Source organism: Coenobita brevimanus, chromosome 25, assembly GCF_032717465.1.
Source record: "Coenobita brevimanus isolate Jiangsu-jjx chromosome 25, ASM3271746v2, whole genome shotgun sequence".
Classification (NCBI taxonomy): domain Eukaryota; kingdom Metazoa; phylum Arthropoda; class Malacostraca; order Decapoda; family Coenobitidae; genus Coenobita; species Coenobita brevimanus.
The window spans coordinates 4,088,568-4,107,119 of NC_136978.1; the positions used below are offsets into that span (position 1 = coordinate 4,088,568).

Below are 18,552 nucleotides of genomic sequence, written 5' to 3' on the forward strand. Positions count from 1 at the left end.
TAGAGTGTTGATATGAATAATTATATCATTGTGCACAACCCTTAGGGCTTGGTTCAGTACTCATTGTAGGTTGAGTTTGTGGTCCCCTTACCCAGTGCTCCCCCTTTCCACGGCTAGTAGTATTTTAATTTCCATTGCTTGGTAAATAATATACTCCCTCGAACTGCAGTAAAGCAAAAATCATCTCGAGGCTACAGACCACTTCCTCAATCCAGTCCGTATCTCACCATCCATGCTGACGTTGCTATTATTACTGCTGCTAGGTAAATAGTGGTTGCCACATTGCTAGGAAAGAAGTAGAATGTCATTATGACTATTACATCCAACTAAGATGCTGTAGCTATGTGAAAAGTAAAGTATTAGAAGTGCACACAAACATTTTGTCTCATTGGAAGGAGACCATGTCCTCATCCCAACCCATTGCTCAGCTTCCGAAGCTTATAATGCTTGTATTTTTACAGCTATGTAAATAATATATACTAGTATCATACTAAAAGCAATAACATAAACAGTTGTCAGATTGATTACATTCAAAAGAGGTGTTGCAGTTAAAAAAAAAAAAAAAACATTGACGCCCAATTCCCAAGCTTCATACACATTTTTACTGCATGATTTATGTGTTTATTATTCAAGACTACAGCACTCATATTTTGTACAGTCAGTAGTCACAGTTCAGAGGTTGTGGACGTGGATGCAATTGTAATGGCATATCTTAGGGATCTTCATGCTTCCATTTCAGTGGTTTTGCATTACTGTAGGTCATATGTTAATGTTACAGGTATGTTTTAAATGTAACAACAGGAACATTTATTTTGCTTTAAAATTCCCATACATAGCATTGTACGTGTAAGCTGGTTGTGGTCGAACACCGAACACTCTTTATCTCATAGGTTATGTACCCTGATAGACGAGCATTCTCTTAACTATTTCCATAAATGTAACTATTCATAACATTGGGACTCCCCTCCCCCCTCCCCGTATGTATAAAGGAAACACGTTTTTAATCATTAAATGCATGTTATGGCGTCGGGCTATAGATAGATAACATAACATATGAATGGGTGTGTAAGAATTATATAATGTAATCCCCGTTGTTAACGAGGGAGACCTTTATAAAATTTTGTTGTGGTTATACCACATGCAGAGGAGTTGGGGGTAGTACGTCATTATCCGAAAAAATGCTTAATCTGATAGGGCCTTGGTTGAATTATGACGTATGATTGGGGGTTTACTGCAGCCAGTAGTTAGATTGACAGTGTTCTGTACAGCCTATCTGCTGTTATACAAAACCCCATGTCTTTTCTGTTTATCTTAAATTTGAGATGCAATTTTGTAAGGTGTGTTTAGGCTGACAAATCTCTAATATGGCAGAGGAAAGTAAGTACTATTTAAAGTGAGTCTCTGAGTTCTACTGTACTTTAAACCCAGAGGCGTTCTATGTTATCTTTGTTATTAGATGCTGCAGCCTTTACACAGTCAGGCTTCGGCCATCCGCAGTTGTGTGAGTTTGCGAACATAGATTGTATGGTGTGTGTGTGTGTGTGTGTGTGTGTGTGTGTATAGCAGCTGATGATGATAATGATATTTGTGTCATGATATTCAGAAAAGAAGAGTAAGCAGTACTTGCAGACTCGGATTAACATTAACTGAACCTTTCTATTTGAGAGATACCTTTCATTTACCGCTATTCCTGATAATAAGACGATTAACATCATTGAAGTTTATGTATAATTATTTTTAATGTGTGGCGAAAAAATCATCAGATCACACTAAGAATTACACCCTATATTAACCGGAAAATATAAAAATATTGACAGTGCATTCTGTAAGTCTTCTAAAGTAAGTATTATACGAAGCACCATAAGTATAGTCTTTTAAAACAATTGTATGGACGTTATCACTGGAAGGCTTCTGAGATCATTACATATCATTACAAGAATCCCTTCAACTGTATAGACCTACCAGCTTGCCAACTCTTCATGACTGCTTGCATTAGATACATATATGAGAATACAGGATTGATCTGGAATGATGTTTCACCCTTGTGAGGGAAGTGGTGGTGTGGCAACATGAACTAGGAAAGGCCACTGCTGTGATGGTTGTTAGTGCGGGGCAACATGGTCATGGTATTCTCATTGTCTGTGTCATAGCCGGTGGTCATAGTTGTACCATTGCAGGTCCTCCACAGCCACTGGTGCAGCCTCACTCCGCTGGGGCACGACAACCGATCATCCACAGCCTTCGGGCTCAGGGGACCTGTGGGCACCAGTTCAACACTCAAGATTTCTGATATGCATTAACTGGCACACTATTCCCTGAAATCTATACAGAAATGGTGTTTTAGGCAATACTACACCATGCACAGTATTTTACAAAATATGTACTCATGTACAGTATAATGCTTTTGACAGTGGCAGATCGCTTTAGGGTGGTTTTCCTTCCTTCTTAACAAGATAAATGCACACCAGACCGAAAAAGGCCTGGGACGAGGTCATAGGGTGTGACCTCAGGAATAAGGGACCGAATAGGAAGACTGCCAGTGATCGAGCAGCATGGAGAGTCGCCATTAGGTGATCAAGGCCGAGGCATGCAAGTATGTTCGGGCCTTTATAACTGACACGATAACAGTTTCATATGCTATATACAGTAATGTACCATACACATATACGGATAGTACACGATAATGTGAGAACAGATTTGGAAAATTTTTACTGTTGGTTATTATTTGAGCATTTAATCCAGTAAATTGTCAGAAATGATTGTGATGGCACCAAACTGAATCCACTTTATTTGAAAGTTACATTTATGCAAATAATAATGTATTAATGCCATACTATGAAGTGCCATTGTAATGGAAACACCCCACAGTATGCATACAAGCGCTCTCTCTCTCTCTCTCTGTTTATCTCCTAGTCACATCTCAGGATAAAGTTTACAGGGGTTAGTTGACTGTTAAGTGCTAAAATTAATGTGTGAAATTTGTAAGATTTAGCACCGGCTGCTGGAAGAAAATATCCTTTTTCTGTAATATATTCCTTGTTTTTGGCATCGACTTTAAACACTTATTATTGTGCTGTAATAACATGTGCCATTTTTAGCAGTGTTCCAAACTAGTAAGAATTCATCAAGGATGTTTAGACCCTCATATGTTTTTATTTATTTTTTTTTTATATTACATTATTTCGAAAAGTTCAGAACAAATTTATGAATTATTATTGTGTAAGATCAGTTTTGTGTATATTTGTGGCGTTAAACATAGATTATATGTATTATGATGTATAACGTTGATGGGACTGTATGGAAGAGCAATGAAATGGCAGTTTTCGGATCATCAAAATGTCCTCTAGGATAATAACTATATCCTGAATTCAGTTTAGTCATGCTAATCACAAGCAGCGTACAAACTTCAACTTTCACAATAGCAAGTGACAGTAGAATGAATTACTCTTGTTATGCCACCACCAGTACTTCCAGTTCTAACTGTTAGTTTGCCACCACCCAGCCCTTTCAGTGCTTCAAGTCCTAAATGGTGGTGCACCGCGACTTGGCCTTACCTAAGCCACCAGTCCTTGAGTGTACATAAGAGTTGGAAGACAGCTCACCAGTACAGGCGGAAACAAGGTTGCTAATGATGAGAGTCATGAGGATGCCAGTGACGCCGAAGTAGCAGTAGGAGACATCGTACACGGTCTTGCTCTCAACCCTGTCAGTACCACATCACACTGTCTTAAACCTTTCCATATATAAAATAATAATGTCAAGAAAAACAGATTCAAACACCATTTTTAGCTTTTAGACTCAAAAATTATGTCCTTGCTTAATTCTCCTCTCTTATAAAATAATGTTACCGTAACGAGATGCATATGTATTGTTGGAAGGAGAAAGTTTCATATTTTAGGCCATGTTTGTTAACCTGTGAATATCGGGTCCCTGAGTGGCAGAGTCTGTGGTGAGGTCAGTGATGAGGCTGGGGTCAGTTGTGGCGTTGCTGATGAAAGTTGCTATGGAGGCATTGGCAAGGTGGAGGAGGTTCTCTGGACAGCCATCAACAGAAAGAGGGAGGTGAGGGGGGTGGCCTCCCCCACGCAGAAATTTGCCCACCACCACCGAAATATTGTAGCAGAAGGCCACCAGGAATCCCGACACTACACCCTGAAGATGTGGTTTGGTATTTTATTATGTGTTGCGTTTTTTTTTTACCCTTTTGGAAGAGTAAATATCATTTTTTATAGTGATGATTTTCCCTGCAAAATAATGGAATGGAAGGTAACGTGTTTGAAAAAAAAAAAATGTCATTTAGAAGTTTACGTGAAAACAGTGAAGCTCTGCCTACCTTAGTGTTGACCCAGGGTGTGCACATGCCAGCCAGGAAGACGCCTAGCATTGGTCCCAAAACAGATCCTGCAAAGCTGCTGATGACGTGGAAAATGTTGCCTAGTTTGCCTGCCACCAGACCCAAGCAGATGCCTAACAGGCCCGCCACCGTAGCTGCCACCACAGCCAACATGAAAGCATTAACAAACTGTTAAAAATGGTGTGTGCCAGAATGTAAACAAAACCTCTTACAGTGTATGCATATTATATCTCTGTTCCACTGTATGGAAATATATCTTTGGCAACACATTATGCAGTGTTAAGTTACATTAAGTATTTACTGATATTACAGGGAGTAATATTTGAGGGGATGTAATGGCCACCCACAGGTACTGCAATGTTGTTACTGTTATGTGAGGAAGACCTTACAAATAAGCTTGAGGACCCTGGTGGCTGAGACATCAGACATCTTGCTGAAGTATGGGATATCCTTCAGAAAGTCCTCCCAAATCAGACACGCTATAGAGTTACCACAGGTGGACAGTGAACTGTGTGGAAGGAATGGTACATTGGTTTAAAAAAATGCGTAATCCATTATATATTTTGCATGATTACTGTGAGTATGGTTTAAAAAAATGCGTAATCCATTATATATTTTGCATGATTACTGTGAGTAGAAGCAAAATTGTGAAATGTGGAAATTAGTGGCTCAAAGAAGAGAGCTTCTATTTTTGTGCTACCAAGTATGTCATATAGAACAGTAAATCTATTGCAGAGACCACAAGAAGACTTCATAAAGGAGTCCTGAACTCAATATTGTACTGTGGATGTAAGAGATTGACTTGGTAGTATTATAAAATGAGTGATAGTGATTCACCAAGAAATGTTGGGTGATAAGCAAGAATTAATAAGATAAGAAGAATCTGTATAATTTTAAAAATGACGTGTAATGAGGTAGTTACATCCATGAATTGTAAACTGTGCATCAGTACTGGAATCACATGGAAAGAATTGATATTTAAAGATGGTGAAGAAAGTACACGGAACTGGAGTAGAGAGAGAGAGAGAGAGAGGTATGGCAGGTACTAAATTGGGCAAGAAGGTATGCATAAGACAACAAGATGTGGAAACTGAGGAGGCAGAAGAATGAAGAAGTTATATTAATGAGTCAAGGGATTATACCGTAGACGTGTGAGGCTTGTTTACATTTTCATTTTTAGTAAACCCATTTCTGTAATTATTTAGTCCCACACACATTCGATAAGTAACAAAATCCTCCATTACCATTATAATATATAAAAAGAGTACATTACCATGTTAATGTCGACAGAGTAGTGAATGAGTGAACGACAATGTATGTGTGTGTGTGTGTGTGTGTGTGTGTGTGTGTGTGTGTGTGTGTGTATAAAATATACTAATCTCAATGTGAATAACCAGGGGTGCTGCCTGTGGAGACAGGGGAACATCGGTGGATCTGCCCATGATGAAGGATGTAAGAGTGGTGATGAATAATATAAGAATGCTGAAAGAAGAAGTAGTCGCCACTTCAGCACCGACCTGAGGACGCCCCCATAGACGGCCGCCACAAAGATCCCTGGGATGCCCGTGAGATGACCCAGCTTCTCCATGACCAGGTAAGGGATGATCTGGTCAGCTTTCTGTATCCTGCCTGAGGTCAGGGGGTCACAGTGACTGTAGGCAGCATATGCCACCAGTCCAGAGAAGTAAAACAATATCCATAACAGCCACATACCCACCACAAAGGAGATGGCCAACCTATTGTAAGAACACAAGGTTTAGTCCGGATAAATTAAGCATTCGTGGTACTAGTGTGTGTGGGTGAAGTACCTCATAGTAAAACATTTGAATCACTGAAATAATATGAACAGTGTTGCATATTGTGTATATACTGTGCAGTAGTACTGAGGTGTAGGGATGAGACATGGATTAGAATAGAGTTAGACTGGGGGTAATACTTGTATAATTCAAGTGAACTGTGTGTTTTAAAACCACCTCAAGGTGCTCCTGTCACTCTGTACACTCTGAGATGACTCATGGACTAGAACAGGGTAAGTGTTATGCTGGGGCAACACTTGTTTCGTGTATGTGAATTGGGCGTTTTTAACCCTCACAAGGTTTTCATATGCATTTTAGTGTACACACTATGTTTCACCATGTTGTTTTCATTAGGATATGAAATCTGCAATACATATTAAGTTTTATAAATAATTTAAAAACAATGTATACAATGTGTTTATCGTCTTTATGGTTTCTTAGGCACAGCAGTGCAGCATACCAATATTTTCTGCAGGGGGGGGGATGAATAAGTACCATGTAAAAAGGATAAAGAAATTGGGAGAGGGATATGGACTGTATTTTGGGCGAGGCAAGCAAAACTACCAGGGGCTTTGAAAATTGTCATCACCTCAATCCCCAAGTGAGTTTATATATATATATATATATATATATATATATATATATATATATATATATATATATATATATATATCATTTCCTGTGGCACCCCACGGGATGCATTGGGCCTCGATGAACTCTCTCCACCAATATTTGTCTCTTGCCATCTCCTTCAGGTCCCACTAACATTCCTATCCTGCTTCTCTTTTCATAGTCCTCAACCAGGTTTCCCTCGGCCTACCTCTACCTCTTCTTCCTCTAGCAGTCCACTCTGGCATATATATATATATATATATATATAGATATATAGATATAGTAAAACGCTGACATCTAACCTTTGTGCCGTAACGAGATTGCCGACAGAGGCAAACCTCTGGTAGCAAGACTGGTTAATACCGACGACATTCATAGCGAAGTAGAAGCCAAGCACGATGCAGGACCAGAAGGTGTGGCGCACGAAGGGGCTGGTGTCCAGGCTGGGGCAGAAATAAGAGGCTGGAGTCATATGTGTTACCGGCATGGCTGGACATTAATTTTTGTCAATTTTTATTTTTATTTTAAATTTTATGATACTGACTATAAGAAGCATTTTTTTTTTTTTTTTTTTTTTTTTTCACGAAATTATAAATTCTTTAAGGAAAATAGTGATACCATAATTGCTTGTCTGCGCTTTAAAAAAGGCAGTGAAATCACACTTCTTTGTTTCATGCCTAGAATATGGATGAATATCCTCTCTGTTGCAAGACCTGTGGGCTACAAACATTGCCACTTTCAGTTAACTGCCACTCTAGCAAAGAAGTCTCACTTGAAGAACTCTATCCTGGAACCCTGGTCAGCTATGGTCCAGACGTTGGCCAGACCAATTTCGGAGCAACAAATGATGACCACGAGCAGCACCCCTCCGAACATGAGCAGCGTCTGTATCACGTCATTGTACACCACCGCCTTCACACCACCCTGCAACCACACCCATGAACATGAGCAGCATCTACATCACTTCACACCACCCTGCTCCACAGTCGCAAACATGAGCAGTGTGTCCATCACATCAGTGTACATCACCGCCTTCACACCACCCTACAGTCACAGCCACAGAGATGTTACTCATATTTAGCAGTTACCATGGCCATCTACCTGTTTAACCCAATACTGTACTTACTGTTATTGCCTCCCACTGAACTACCCAAAAACCATCCATGGTCTTCAAAATAATTGTCTGCATGGAGTTCAGTGGCACATGTAGTTAACAGTCATTTTAACTCATTTTAGATTCATTATTTCATTAGTAGATAAGTTGTCCAGAGCTAAGCACTGTAAGTACATGCACAGCTTCCCAAACATGTTGATAAAAATATATAAGTTCTACTCTAGTACTGTTGAGTAAACGTGAATCCCTCGTTCAGCAAGCAGCAGTCAGTGCAGATGTTGCTACCTCATCACTATGTGTGGTGGCAAAACCTCACACATTGGCATATTTATTCTCCACCTCATAACACATTCTCTGCCTCTTTCAGTCGTCTTGCCCTGATGCCCAAATAGTTTTTTTTTTTTTTTTTTTTTTTTTTTTTTTTTTCCGGTTAAATACAAGCATGAGATGAGGTTCCAGTATTCCAGAGTTTTTCACAGAAACCTCATGACCAGTTTATCTAACATTATAATATTCGACTAAAGCTTGAACACCTTTCAAAGGGCGAATAATTCATATTGAAGATTCTCCTCATATACGCAAGTGCCGTCATACTAGAAATAAAACAGACGACTCAGATTTGGAACTAATCAAGTACTGAGCTTCCAAGATGGCTTACTGAGTTAACTTTCCTTCCCAGGGAGTCTTGATATTGCTAGTCTTCTGTTAGCACCACAAACGTAAGAAATTCAGATTAAGGGTTGAGAATACATGTTTCTGACTACTGATACCTGGTTCTTCATTTGTTAGTGAAATGAGCTGTGTTATAGTGAATGTTGTGCATCGGATACAACATGCAGCTGAGAAGAATCATATGCATCAAAAAAATAGATGCATCAGAACTTCCAGCTTGTAACACTCTGACTGGAGGCTTCATTTTGTCTTGTCTGAAATAAACGAGAATGACAAGAACGGATCTAAACTGGTCCATAGAAACATGATTCTTAGTTGTTATCACTGGGTCTGACTGACTGTGGAAGCCCTGAATGTGTCAATTTGGACCTGAATGGGCCTTACCGGGCATAATGAACTGAACCCACCTGACTGAGGTTGAGTGGATGTAGAAGAACTGAATGTGGCTAACTGGACGTGAATGGATGTAACTGGACCTGAACTGCCCTAATTTGACCTGAAATTAATGGTGTGACGAGACTGAAGTGGATATGATAAGCCTGATAGGATATGACGTTGCAATTGTTAACCAGAATCCACCAGCCTGGCCCTAAGTGGACCTATTTTTCCTTCATGGCCTTCTGTAAGCCTTATCTAACTGGACCGAATTGGATGGACCTGTTTAAACGTGAGTGGTTCTTCCATTGCGTCTTACCACTGAGATGTAAAAGGTACACACGAGGCCCATGAGCACGATGGAACCCCAGATAGGCATGCCGGTGACAGTGGCGAGGGCCAGGGAGGGGGCATACAGACACACACCCATGTAGAAGAACTTGGAAGAGAGCTGACAAATGGATCCCAGGAGACTCACAACTCTCGACTTGAATCGCATATGTAAGTACTGTAAAAAAGAGAGTAAGCTCCTAAGTACTTCGTTCCATTACATTGTTTTTTTTATTCTTATATTGCAAACTACACTTTTATGTAGCATACCTGAAGGGGAGACTTTTCGAGCGGGAACAGAGTATTTTTCAAGCTGATGTTATACGTAGCTTTCATTAACCCGTTTGCCTTAAGAAATCTGCAAACAAAATGAAATTGCCTGAAGAGAAACAAAAAACAAATGCCATCCTCAAGTTGATGGGGTTGACTACTGTAATGACATCTTTTCATGGTATATTCTTGCACTGCTGTCTACCTGACCTACACACAGGCATGAGTTTAATGAGTTTTTGTGGCCTTGTCATTATAACTGAGCGTGCAGGGTGTAAATAAGATTTTACTGTTTCTTTCTCTTACATTTTTTGAAACGTGATGATGATCTAACAAGCATAACCTTTCTGTATCGTTGCTAGCTGCACTGCAATGTGGGATTCAGGACGATCACACCTAACTGTTGCAAGTATTTCATTAATGATTGTCACTGTTACAGGCTTGTTCTCACTCTGGTGCGTAGTGTCGTAATTATACAACCCTGAATCACTAAACTATGAGGAGCTTTGTAGTTTATTATTATTTTTTTTACTGCAACGATACTGCGTGAGCATTTTTGTGGTTTATTTTTTTTTTACTGCAACGATACTGCGTGAGAATTTATATTTTTTATTTATTGATTTTTTTTACTGCAAAGATACTGCGTGATTTTAGTGGGACCTTCACCCTCTGACAACAGCGACGTGTTTATCTGTCCTATTCTTGCTTTTAACATGATTTTCTTCAGCGTAGAAGATATTCATTTTCGCACTGGAGAAGTTAAAAATAGCCTTCAGTTATGACGCATTACAAGAGCGGTCTCCTGAGTTGAACAAAATCGTCTGTAGGTAACCAAAAAAAAAAAAAAAAGAAAAGAAAAAAAAGTCCGGAGGGCGAATGGGTCTATTATTATTATTATTATTATTGTTTTGCTCTGCCTCCACCGACAAGTATTTTCAAAACACTTGGGGTCTTTTTTTTTTTTTACTTGAGATAGTGAAGACGAAGGGAGACCCCCAAGTTTTCAGCATCATCGAAACCCGCGATGGAAAATAAAGGAATTGTGACCTCTCTTCCTCGCGGCAAATCCTTAACTTGAAATTTAGTGCGGTGTATGTTTTCTGGCAACCCTCCCCAGCTAATTCTAAAACGTGAAACTCAGCGCAACTTATCTAAAAACGTGAAATTTAATGCAACTTAGTTAAAAACGTGAAATTTAAAGCAACTTATCTAAAAAACGTGAAATTTAATGTAACATCTAAAAACGTGAAATTTAATGCGACTTATCTAAAAACGTGAAATTTAATGCAGGCTATCTAAAAACGTGAAATTTAATGAAGGCTATCTTAAAACGTGAAATTTAATGCGACTTATCTAAAAACGTGAAATTTAATGAAGGCTATCTTAAAACGTGAAATTTAATGGAACTTTAATGCCGCGGGAAACTTGTTAGAGATGCTGACTTTTGAAGTAAGGAATCATCCAACAAATCCACAAACATTTTTAGTCAAAACCAGTACACTCGTACATAATGGCCCCATATCTGGTTTAAGAGTGGACAATAAGGTGGAGGTGAGAGGAGGGGGGACAATGGGGATGGGGAGACGTGTGAACATAATAGAGTCTCATTAAGTGTTACGCCAAACAAGGAGCATCGTTAATGTGTGCCAGATATTATGGTGGCTTATCACTGGTCACGTCTGTGTGTGCGGCCTAGCAAGTGGGGTCCCCCAGGTACCATCAGCCTTCACCGTCTACAAGTCATATTACTGCCTTTGATCAGACCGTCTGGCTTGCTTCACGAGGCTGATGCAATATGAATGTAGTGTGGCTGCCATCTACGAATTTCAGTTACCAAAACTATGGAGAGATACATGAGAGAGGGTGTGAGTTGGAGCGAGGAGAGCCAAATGGCAGAGGACAGGGCTACGTGAGTTTGTGGGGCTTAGGGGATTAAGGCGTCTGCCTATAGATAGATAGATAGATAGACAGAGAGATAGATACTTTTATGAGCGAGCGAGCGAGCGAAACGAGCAACCATTGCAAAGCTATGTTTATGCTCAGCTGAGAAATGAGCGACCCGACCGCGATGGTTTTCAAAGGCTAATAACTTTTCTGTGTGAGGTAGAGAAGAGATTCTTTCAGCAGGCAGTAGATTCATTCGATAAATTTTGTTTTAGCTATATAATTACTCATGGGACCAAACAATCCCCTTGGAATCCCAGCTTTCCGAGGGAATGTACCGAGGGCTTCAGTTGACATGCTCCACTATGAAATCGGTTTAAAGAACTTTGAAAGTGACACATGCAAGGTATGAGTTCTTTTTCACTTTCATATTTTGAATTCTTGCGCTCGTGTGTGTGTGTGTGAGAGAGAGAGAGAGAGAGAGAGAAAGAAAACGTGAAAAAGTAAATATTTAAGTCCAATTATTCTTCTGTTATTGTTCAATTACCTCACCAGAAATGTTGAAAGTTTACATCAGTATGAAATTATGATGATAGGCGTATGTACAAACGCTTGTTTTGCTCCTCACGCCTTCACAAAGCGCAGTTTTACTGGTAAATTATACCCTTGCTTTCACTAGATGTTTTTATTCAACTTAATACTGTACCCAAGCTCCAGAAGGTATCGGTGCATACTCTAGTGTGAACATTCTGAGACCAGCGACGGTAGGTACTGGGATGTGTCGTTGTTCCGGCAGCCCTGTACTCCTGCTGAGGTGCCAGCGTTTGTGTATGGACATATTTTGCCGTACCCATCCCACACGTTTGTAATTACACGATTATTTGTTAAAAAGCACGCACATATTGACCAACCCTCCAGACATGTCACAATTATACAAAACGCAGAGAAAAGACACATCCCTAGAGGCAACAGAAAGAGACACAGCCCCAACTTCACACCAGAAATTCAAGGCCTCATCAGACAACGGGACACACTGCGACACTCCCCAACACCCCATACACAAGACATCGTACAACAAATACAAGAACTCAACACTCAAATAAACAATAAAATATCAGAACAGCAAACACTAAACTGGAAAAATTACCTCCAAACACTTGACCACAAAACAAACATCAGCAAACTCTACAAAACACTAAACAGCATCACACTTTCCAACAGCAACACCACACAATCACACGCTGCCATCACAACAACAGACACAATACCCTCAAACAAACAACAAGCAAACACTCTCATCAATCACTTTTCACAAGTCAGCCATCTAAACCCCCATCCCGAAGACCGACGTATCATCCGACGTAAGAGACAGTTCCCCACAGACCCAGACTATGCACCTTTCACTTACAACCAGACGAAGCACATCATTATCAGCCTCAAGCACTCATCTGCCTGTGGACCAGACAACATAAGCAACATTCACCTTTAACACCTAGGACCACAAGGCATACAAGCACTCACCAACTTATCAAACTACAGCTACTCACACAAGATAATACCCAACATCTGGAAGCATGGCAGTATCATCACTATCCCTAAACCCAACAAAGACCCCACGTTATCCTCCTCACAACGCCCCATCACACTCCTCTGCACCCCCTCTAAAGTCACTGAACTACTGGTACTACAACTAGTCACACCTCACATTCCCCTAGCCCAGTCACAACATGGCTTTAGGCCACTACACTCCACAAACACCCTTCTTACAGACCTTACACAGAGAGTTTTCGATGGCGTGAATTCAGCTAGGCCACCACACAGAACACTTCTAATCACACTAGACATTAGCAAAGCTTTTGATGCCATCCCCGGCCACAACCTCACAAACAAAATACTCAACACAAACATACACAATAACACAAAAAGATGGCCGGCAAACTACTTAGCAGGCAGATGTGCACACGTAACATTTGCCGGTCAGTCTTCTTACATCACAAACTTCACAAACGGCGTCCCCCAAGGATCTGTTTTGTCCCCTACACTCTTTAACCTATACATGCACGACGTACCCACACCCCACACACCACAGATACACATAGCTTCCTATGCAGATGATATAACACTTGTACGCACCAAAACGCAAACCCAGCTGCACACATCATTCAACCTTACCTCAACACACTACACGAATGGTTCACCACAAACAGGCTCAAAATAGCCCCAGCCAAATCTACAGTGACTCTTCTCACAAACTGGACAGCAGAACACAGTCACATCCCACACCTCACCATAAACAACACTCCCCTACCACACACACACACACACACACACACACACACACACACACACACACAAAATTCTTAGTGTAACATACAACACATCAGTGTCATTTAAACAACACATCACAAACATTATAAATAAAATAACACCAAGACTCAGTGCCTTGAGGTCACTTACCCATACAACATTCGGACACAACAAAGAAGCCACCACAACAGTATACAAACAATACATACGTTCAGTGATGAATTATGCAAGCCCTGCCTGGGCTTCTAACCTCACCACAACACTCTACAGACCATACAGAACAAGGCCCTAAAATAATCACAGGCTGCACAGCTACTACACCCACAGACCACCTACATCAAGAAACCAAAGTCCTCAAGGTCAAGGATCAATTAGACATGAGAGGCACCCAGTTTCTTGCTGCAGCCTCCACAAACCCACAACATCCACTACAGTACATGGCAGCACATCCACCCACACCAAGGAACATCAAAACAACACCCAGCAATCGATACCATACACAAATACTCTCACCTCTCCCCCCTCGCCCACCTCAGACCAGCATCCAGCAGCATATCCACACTCAGACCACTCGCCGCTCCATTCAGTCACTTAAAGACAACACACAGCTGCATGCACGGCCTCCTGACATCCACCCTTCTGAATCCTATCTTCCTCGTGAGGACAGGGTCCACCTGGCCAGGCTGAGATGTGGGCACCATCCAGCCTTCTTAAGCTGCCAGAAGAGGCTGGATGACTCCGTCGCTGATGCCTGTCCAGGATGCAACACCGCACCCCATACTATTAAGCACTATGGAAGACTGCATTGCACACAGTCACCTACGCCAAGAACACAACATACACTCTTTGAGAGCTCTGTGGGAAAGCCCGGTCTCGGCCATGGCCTTCCTAAGGGACTCGGGGCTGTTCGGCCAGACTGCCTAGGGAACAACTACTACTATTACTACTACATGTCACAAGTTGAACGTATCCTTTCGGTAGTCGTCGATCACACCCTGGATTGATACTTTCTGGATCAAGTGTACACACCTCGAACAGTCATGGGGTAAGCAAAGGGTCTATCTAACCTGAACTGCTTGAAAAATCTCTCCTAATCTGATTGAAATAGCTTGTCGAAACAAGAATAAACTAAACAAGTGTCTTCAGAATGAAGGGTTAAAGCTGTCGTAACTTTTTTTTTTGCGCAAACTGATAACTGTTTTGTATTCTGGTAACTGCGTAGGGGACTTTATGTAAGTAAAAGAATCCTTTGCCACTCTGTGCCAAGACTACTTCTATGCCAAAACCACTTTTACGTCATTCCCGTTTCTGTTCCATTGCTAGTCATATAGGCTACCATTGCTTTGAATTAGTGCCTCTGATCTATGATACGTGACACTAGGTATCATTTATTCAGTTCATTTAAAAAAAGTAAATGTTTTTTGAGTCACTTCAACGTAAAGATTTAGAGAGGAACATCCAAAAACACTGACCTGGTTAATGGATAGAAGACGAAGGTTGTAGAAAATCGGCAGGGTGAGTTGATGGATCACGATGCAGCCAATGATCAGACCCAACAAATTGACAGTTAACTGCGTCCCATACAAGTACACCTCTGTGGGATTACCTGAGGAAGAAATGCAGGTGCAATAGGCAGAAGGTTCGAGGAAGAAATACAGGTGCAATAGCCAGAAGGTTCCTGCAGACAGGGGTTTAGTGTCAAACAATAACTTTGCACATGCCGATTACAGTTGATGAACATGTATAGAATCAAAGTGTCATGAACTTGCCAGTAGCGTTTTTCCAGTTTTGAACAACTAAAACTTCTCAGCAAAACAATGGTAAAAAAAAAAAAATCTGATGAAGCATGAAAGCTGAACCAGCAACTTGTGTCATGTCTCCTGTCTCCCCAGGAGGGAGTAGAGAACTGACAATTGTTTCATTTAGTGCTACTTATGTGACCATGACTTGCTGTTATGTGTTGCAAAATAATTGAAAACTTCCCTTCAGAACACTTTACGTGAATTTGACTCATCACCTACTTTATTGAACATTGAACCCTGAATGACGCTACTGATGTGCCAGACTCCATGAGAGAGTTAAACACTGAGAGAGAGACAGTGTGAGCATGGCATGGTATTTATTCCTGCACTTAATTAAGGTGAAGGTGTGCTGACCTAGTATGGAGATAGCGGAGATGATGCCGCCGAGGAGTGAGAGTGCCACAGGGAAGGGTGACATGGCGCCACTGCCCACTAGGTAATCCTGTGTTGACTCCTTGCCGTGGCTTTTGTAGGCGCTCCACACCCCGATGCCCACCGACACCACCAGCATGAGGCTGAACAGAACGTAGTCCACCACGCTGAAATGCGCCCCAATCAGGCTTTCATCCCCACCTGACATCATGACAGCACCAGACCACCGCTAACACTGTTACCTGCAGGGACAACATTATGCAGGGTGAACTGTGTCCAGGTCAGGCTTTTGTCTCCACCTGAAGTCGTGACTGCACCAGTCAACCACTGAAACCGTTACGTGACTATGAAGGAAAGCACCCAATGGACTGACTACGTATACAACCGTCATTTTACAGATCGTGATCCATTTTAGACTGGGTTGAAAGAGAGACGCAGCCCAAAGATCTCGTGGTTGGTCTGAGAATCGAGCCCTGAACCTCTCATTTGCGAGCTGTGTATGCTTTCACTTTCATTACTGACACCTGCAACAGCATTTCTTCTTACAGTAAAATTAGTAAATACCAGGGAACTGAGGTGAAACTGTATAAGCAACAAGTATTACATTCACAAAACTTGGGTAGTGACCCAAATGAAGGTCACAAGGATGTTCCTTTGGATGGCAGGAAGGCCTCAGAAATAAAGGGGGAAAGAAAGCAATAAAGTGCATCCACAGTAACGAAAAGGTGAACGTCTTCTGATGAAATCACAAAACTTGAATATATGTCCCAAGAAAATGAATAATTTGCTGAGTCGTGTGAGTTGTTCAACTTGTTAGTGATCTAAGGAACTGACAAAATTCTGCTTACCCATCCCTTCCTCTCCCCCACATCATTTCCCCCTCTCACACGCAGCCATCACCCACTACCCCTCACCTCTCACTCTCTCTCACCCAGCCCTTACCATCAGTTACCCTTCTTCACCCACCCTCATCCAGCCTTGATCCTCCAATGTGTGTGTGTGTGTGTGTGTGTGTGTACAATATATATATATATATATATATATATATATATATATATATATATATATATATATATATATATATATATATGTATATATATATATATATATATATATATATATATATATATATATATATATATATATATATATATATATATATATATATATATATGTATGTCGTTTCGTTCGTTTCATTTTTAAAGGCTCCAACATGCTTGCATGCGTCGGCCTTGGTCACCTAATGGCGGCTTTCCATGCTGCACGATCCATTGCAGCCTCCCTGTTCAGTTCCCTAACCCTGAGGTCACACTTAATGACCTCGTCCCATGTCTTTCTCGGTCTACCCCTCGTAACCCCACCCCCAATATTAACACTTCTCACCTTCCTTACCCAATTATCATCCCCCATCCTCTCCACATATCCAAACCATCTCAATCTACCTGTCCTCATCACAACACCAATACACTCCAGTCCCATCCCACCTTTCAACTCTTCCATCGTGAACCCAGTGACGCACTACACATCCACCTAGTCATTGTCATTTCTGTACGTCTGAGCCGGCGAATATCCTCCTCCTTCACTGCCCAGGTCTCACCACCACACAGCACTACACTCCTAACACATGCTGCACACAAAGACCCCTTAGTACGTAGGGAGAGTCCTCTCAATGTCAGGAGAGGCAAGATCTCCCTGAACTTCTTCCAACCACTTCTCACCCTAGCCACAGAGCTAGCTCCAGCCCCACCTCCAGCACACAACATGTCTCCCAAATAACAAAACCCCTCCACACACTCAAGAGATTCACCAGCAAGTTCAATTCTTCCACGTCTGACAATCTCCACCTGCTCTCCCCGACACGCCGTACACGTAAAATCAGCATTATCTCGCAGTCTGCCTGTGATACCACTACATCTTTTATGCACCCATTTATCACAAACACTGCACAAGATGGAATTACTTCCCACGCCTCTGTGACAAACTGCACATGGCCACTCTCCCTCGTCTTTGACAGCACCGCCACCATCCCTATATTACTAAGTTTTTTTTATTATTACTCATTTTTTTTTTTATTGAGGCGAAGATGCACTTGATAGGTTGGTGACGATTGGCTAAATGCAACATGTCCGAATAACATTTACTAACCCAAATTTCCCCATCAGATATATGTTTTCAATGATAAAGAGATTATGAAGTATGTTGCATTCAGCCAGTCATCACCAATCTGTCAAGTACATCTTCGCCTTGATAAAAAAAAAAAAAAAAAAAACTGAGTATAGATATCATCACCTGTTTTATCTGCATTTACCCTTAAGCCCTTGTGCCCCACACCATCTCTCCAATTCCCAAACCCTTCCTCCGCCTCCACCCCGACTCTGCAATCAACACCAAATCATCAGCACACAACAACTCCCACGGATGTCCACCTCTAAAGTCACGCGAAAGGGCCTCAAGTACCATGACAAACAACATGGGACTCAAAACCGACCCCCCCATGCACACCAACATTCACGGAAAACCCATCACCCAAATCTCCACTCACCCTCACCTGGGTGTGAGCACCCACACACATAGCCACAACCATCCCAACCAGCCACTCCTCCAAGCCAAGCACTCCCACCGCCCACCCCACCACCTCTCTAGGGACTCCGTCAAAGGCCCCCC

General features: G+C 41.5%; 1 pseudogene; it reads right to left on the reverse strand.

Moving 5' to 3' along the window:
• Positions 1–2,074: 2,074 nt before the first annotated feature.
• Positions 2,075–16,096, reverse strand: LOC145393679 (sodium-coupled monocarboxylate transporter 1-like; annotated as a pseudogene).
• Positions 16,097–18,552: the final 2,456 nt, after the last annotated feature.